Source organism: Salvelinus fontinalis, chromosome 3 (genome assembly GCF_029448725.1).
Source record: "Salvelinus fontinalis isolate EN_2023a chromosome 3, ASM2944872v1, whole genome shotgun sequence".
Taxonomy (NCBI): Eukaryota; Metazoa; Chordata; class Actinopteri; order Salmoniformes; family Salmonidae; genus Salvelinus; species Salvelinus fontinalis.
The window spans coordinates 39,658,771-39,664,770 of record NC_074667.1 but is presented as its reverse complement, the minus strand read 5'-3'; positions in this window follow the sequence as shown (position 1 = coordinate 39,664,770).

The following is a 6,000-nucleotide window of genomic DNA, read 5'->3' as shown; positions in this document are numbered from 1 at the left end:
TTACAATCATTCCACTAATGCTAGTTATCAATTGCGCTAACGCAAGTTAGCAACTTCCTTCAAACTGCACGCAGAGACAAAAATATAATATCCACGAGTTCATCTACCTCTGAGGAAGTAGATAAAGGGCTCCATTGCCAAAATCCCAGTCTCCCTTTAAGACAATTTCAATGTGAGTTTACAAAGGGGCTAGTGCCCTCTACTGTTGACTGTTGGGACTAATCATGGTGCCATGGACTATTCCAAATCAAAATGGGAAAACCTAAATGGTAACGGAAAAACAGCATCTACTTGAAATGCTGTAGAGTAGGGAGGATAGGCGGAGGGAGGGATGTGTGGTTACCATGCCATTGGTGACGATGGCATGGGGGGGCAGGCTGGGGAACAGCCCTGATGGATGACCACTGTACATGACAAGAGTCTGTTCCTCTGTCATCTCACTCAGGTAGTGCATCACCAGACGGAACTACCCACACACACATACACACAAAGATACTGTATATAGCAATGAATGTGTTTCCACACGGTACAAATAAAATTACACACACATTATTACACACAGATATCTACATACTGTAATACCATCATACTCACATGCTCTGTCCTTACCTGGGCCCAGTTACTGAAAACCTGTCCATTCCCCACATAGGTAACCAGCTCCTGGGGAAACTGGAGAGCAGAGAGCAGAGCAGGGGAAGATGATAAAGCAACAATAGACAGAGTGATTTAGGTGGATTAATACATTGTTTTAGTTAAATCAGAAATGAGAAGTGAACTGTTGTGTGCCATGTACAGTATGTGAGAGTGGTGGTTACCTGGGCAACTGCAGGGTCCAGGTTATTCATGATGATGAGCATGATGGAGGAAGCTTGGCGTGTACGACAGGGATACTGATCAATAGGGTAGGCCCTGAGGACACACACACACACACACAAACACACACACACACACACACACAAACAGATCAGGGGGTAGGACCGTATCATGGAATCGAGAGAGAGGTTACTACAGATGGGGAGTGGTGTTTTAGATGTTTATAAGTACCTAATGTGTATTAGGGGGCAGAAGCGGTACATGTAGATGTGTCCATACTGCCTGAGCTCCCGGGCAAACTCAGAAGTCAGGATGTTGTTGTGGGAGGAAGGGGGGTAACGCAGGTCATTCCGCAGGGCCAGCTAGAGAGGAGCACGAGAGGAGGGGGTGAGACAGGAGGTCAGAATGGGGTGTAATTGTTTTGAAATAACTCAAGGACATTGACCCTCTTTTTCTTTTGCATCCTCTCTTTTGCTAACTTTCTGGTCCTTTGTGTTTTGCGCGCCCTTTCTAGCCATGAAAGCACTCACTCGTATCTCTCTTAATCAGTGTCCTTTTCTCCCAGTTCTGGCAAACGGTAGTGAAGCTGATAGAAGGTTCTGAGGGGGTGAACCAACACTGTCTCCTACCCTAAAGCCAAAAAAATGGCATTGTGCTGAGCATTGCATAATGTGAACCGTGCGTCAACACATCATTGACTCCCAATAGATTGGATCAAATGAATCACATTGCTATTATGTTCAGTGTCCCCAATTTTCTCCAACAGTATTTGGATACAACCCACAAGCTGTGGTGCGTCTGTAATCTTCACTCATCCTTTTTCAATTTAAAGATTCACTCTCACTGAGGAATACAAGGCTGGGCATGATTTGACACCTAAACTGACAATTCTCTGGATGAGATAAAAAAAGCTTATGAAGTTTATGACACTGGCCTCAATAAGATAATTCCTTGGCTATAAATGGGATATGCCTCTAGTTTAGTTACTCCTAAAATACCACATTAAAAGCATTATGGTTCCACTCAAAGATAAACCGAGGAGTCTGGGAAAAATCTACAGGTAAATCCCCAAGTGGGATGTCTATGCTCGTTGACATGGGTCTGCATTCCATAGACGTGACAGTATGTCTGTGTACTCACCCTCTCCTCCTCTGGGGTGAGGTTGGGCGTCCTGACAGGTGCGCGTGGCTCATTGGAGTTCCAGCCCTGGTTGGGTGTCATTGGGTCCAGGGGCAGGCCCCTACACAGCTCCTTCAGGTTCAACATCCTGTCTACTGTGGGGGACTTAAGCAGTATCAGAGGAGAAACAAACCCATAGAGAGACACAATGTCAGGATCACAGTGAAAATGGGCATGCAGCTCTCTAGCTCACTGCTGTCCACTCTTTATCAGAGTAAAGGTGACATAGATTGTCGGACAGCTACCTGTGTTGAGGGTCACCCTCCTCTAGGCACTCTCATTGGCTATCTGGCCTTTTCGCCCTCCTCACCGCACCAATAGCAGGGCAGAACCAGAGAAGGGTAATAATTGATCTTCTAGTGAATATGATGTGGCACACACCTTCAGTTGACAATTACTGGGTCTGCACTACTTAGGGAACAGGGTTCCATTTGGGACGCAAACTGGCACTGACCTCTGACCTCTCCGCTAAAACATGTAACTCAGAAAAACACACATACTGTACGCATCTCAGAACAGGCCCATGTACTCTACAGAATGTTTTTGGACCTTAACTAGGCAAGTCAGTTAAGAACAAGTTCTTATTTACAATGCCGGCCTACTGGGCAACAGTGGGTTAACTGCCTTGTTCAGGGGTAGAACAACAGATTTTTACCTTGTCAGTTTTGGGATTCGATCCAGCAACCATTCGGTTACTGGCCCAACACTCTAACCACTATGCTACCTGCCACCCCTCTTAATCAGGAAAATACAATGGAAGCATCTCTAATAATGACTATGTATTAAGCAGAAATAGGTTGTTTGAGAATTCATAAGGGTAGGAGGCAATTATGTCTGAATTAAAAATTATTAATTCAACCACCCCCCCAAAAATGTAATGGTCAAATGTTTTCATGTACATATGCTCAGAACTGACAGGTTTCTTTCTGTAAAAGTAGACAGTTCAGTCACACACTGCTGATACAGAACTCATGGTTCAAATATAGATTGTGTTTAGATGACTGTGACTCGTGCCTATGTACATTTTTGCTATTCTAGGTTCGTTGTCATGTAATGCTGTGACCTGGTTCTGAAGTAGTGTTCCCTACACAATGAAGTTATTGTGAGATTGGTTTAAGTAACAACTATGGATCTCAGAACTATGCACTCAGATGCAGGTTTTGTTACATTACATTTTCGAACTGTGACGTCTCTTTTCTGTATGGTTTCCATATTATTTTAGAGTAGGATTGGGAAAATCAAACTTCAACAAAGTATCTTGTAACTGTCTAAGAGCGCCAACTCACCTTAATTCTAACAACAACCACATACTGCTGTTCACAATAGATACAAGGGTTCATTTAAAATGTCTCATAACAATTTAAAAATAACATAATTTATTAAAATATCATTATTCACTTCAGATCAAGCTGATTCAGTCACATTTATTTCAAAAGCACTGGAAACACACCTCAGTCAGAATCCACAACAACTCACAGCTCAACTATGTCAATCAGTGGCGGTCGGTGCCGTTTAAGATGAGGGAAGACAATCATTTTCTTTATGAGCATGGCCTTATTTCTATTACAGCATAGTGGATGACTCTCATTCATATTCCATTCACCCAGCTCAATATAACATCGATAGGTTTAGGCTACTACATGATACTCGAATTTTCTCTATACCCATCATGAAATTCTAGCCTATGAATTAAAGTTTACAATGTAGGTGCACAGGTTGAGGGAAATTTGAGTAATCAAGGTGACAGACATTGACACATTCAATATCTCCTTGCACACTCTTGCCTGCAACTAGCTGATCTAGGTTGTAATCATTAGTCCAACAGTTGCGAACAAGAGTTTCTATTAGACAAATTCAGGTATGTTTATCCCCGTTTAGTTCCGTTTGCTTCCGTTTAAGAAACGTTTTTCAACAGAATCGGCGGAATGAATACACCTCTGATCACACGCAAACACAGTTCACTTTCATAGCAGCCACATACAAACAGCATGATAGCATTGATCGTTGTATAAATCCTTCTCGCATCTACTCGCTCTCCTCCTCTCACCTTTTCTCTTCGCTTGTGGACTTCAGTGCACAACACATCAGCTGTCTGTGACCAGGCTAAAAAAGTCAAGAGAAATGCACAACAATTTTTCTACACTCGCATTAACATCTGCTAACCATGTGTATGTGATAAAATTTGATTTGATTTGAAAACCGTTCCAAGCCAAACCTTCATATCATTACCGCTAAACGCTGCACACAGCCTACATCGTTGTCACCATATTAACGTCATAGTCAACATACTGTAGCTACTACAACTAACGCTTTAGTAAACAATCATTCACTACAGTGTACAGTCAGAAGCAAGCAGTTTAGAAGTTACACCGGTAGGCCCCGGTGGCAATAAATTAATAAAACCAAAAGTTTACCTTGACTTGGAAGAGTTCCAGTGTTGGATAGCCATAGCCAGCTGTTTGAGACAGGTGTTTGAGTAGGCTGAACTGGCTAGCTGTATTCTAGCTAAGTAAGTGAAAGTGAACAAACAATACTGTCCACTGTCTGTTTCCTGGCAATACTCACATTTCCCTGTTGGATGCTTTCCTATCACATGTAAGGTCTTATTCAACTGGCAGTGTCCCACCATTAATCTTGTAAATATAGCCTCCTCTCTTCTGTCCCTTCCTGCCGTTCTCACCTCCCCAACTTTCCTCTGTACTTGAAATAAATGCCTGCCCTTAGTATTTCTATTTCACTGCTCCTGCCATTTCTCCAGCATCACTGTCCATATCATGCTTTTTGCCTCTGCCTTACTCGTTGAAACTACCACATCAACATCCCCACTACTTAGTGCTTGTTGAGCCAGTACATCAACTGCCTCGTTCCCCTCCACTCCCACATGAGCTGGGACCCATGTAAATATGATCTGTATACCCATTTGTTTACTCCTGCCATGGGTTTGTAGCACCTCATAAAGCAGGTCGTCTGCTACATGATATAAAGGACTGGAGACTCCTTAGCACTGCACATGAATCAGAGCAAATGACTACTCTTTCTGGCTTAACTTCCTCCACCCACAGCAAGGCCAACAGTATGGCCATCATCTCCGCCGTATATACAGCTAGATGATATGTAATACGTGTCCTGACTTTCACCCCACATTCCTGCACTACAAATGCTGACCTTGTACGTCCTGTCCTTGGATCTTTTGAACCATCTGTGTATATGGCAAAATCCTGATACACAGTATCCAGACGTCTCTTAAACCAATCAGATGGATCAACACCCTCCCTATCTTTCCCTAGTCTCTCCAACACTTCTAGAACTACTACTGGAGGTGGGAGGAGCCATGGTGGATTCACAGGAATAGCTACCGTTGGACTAAACTCCCTTCCATACAGTCCCATCTCCTTCACCTGGGTATTACCCACCCACCCAAAGCTCGTGTTCTGTCTTTGCTCATGTTCCCAGCATGCCTCTAAAATCCCTTTTGCAGGATGAGATACCTTATGTCCCTGTAGGTTGACCTGATAATTAATTGCCAGTTGCTGTCTCCTAATGGCATTTCCCCTATCTTCACCTGTACTGCAGCCACTGGAGACGTCCGAAATGCCCCACTACAAGATTCCTTGTCCCTGTATGACATCTAGCCTTTCCAATGATGTCCGGGCTGCCGAACCATACGCTATACTTCCATAGTCTATTACAGATTGGATCAATGCAACATATATGGTCCTCAATGAGGCGCGCCCAGCCCCCCACTCCTTCCCTGTCAGACAGCGCATCACATTTAGCACCTTCTTACTCTTTCCCACCACTCTCTCAATGTGTTCTGCCCAGGTCATTCTAGTATCACAGTACACCTCAAGGAACCTGAAGGCCCCCACGCTCTCCAAGTTTCTCCCACATAACCTCAAGCATTCCTCATCTCACACCTTCCTCCTGGTAAAGAACACTGTCTGAGTTTTCTCTACAGAGAACCTGAATCCCCACATTAATGCCAACCACTCTACCTCATCAATTGCT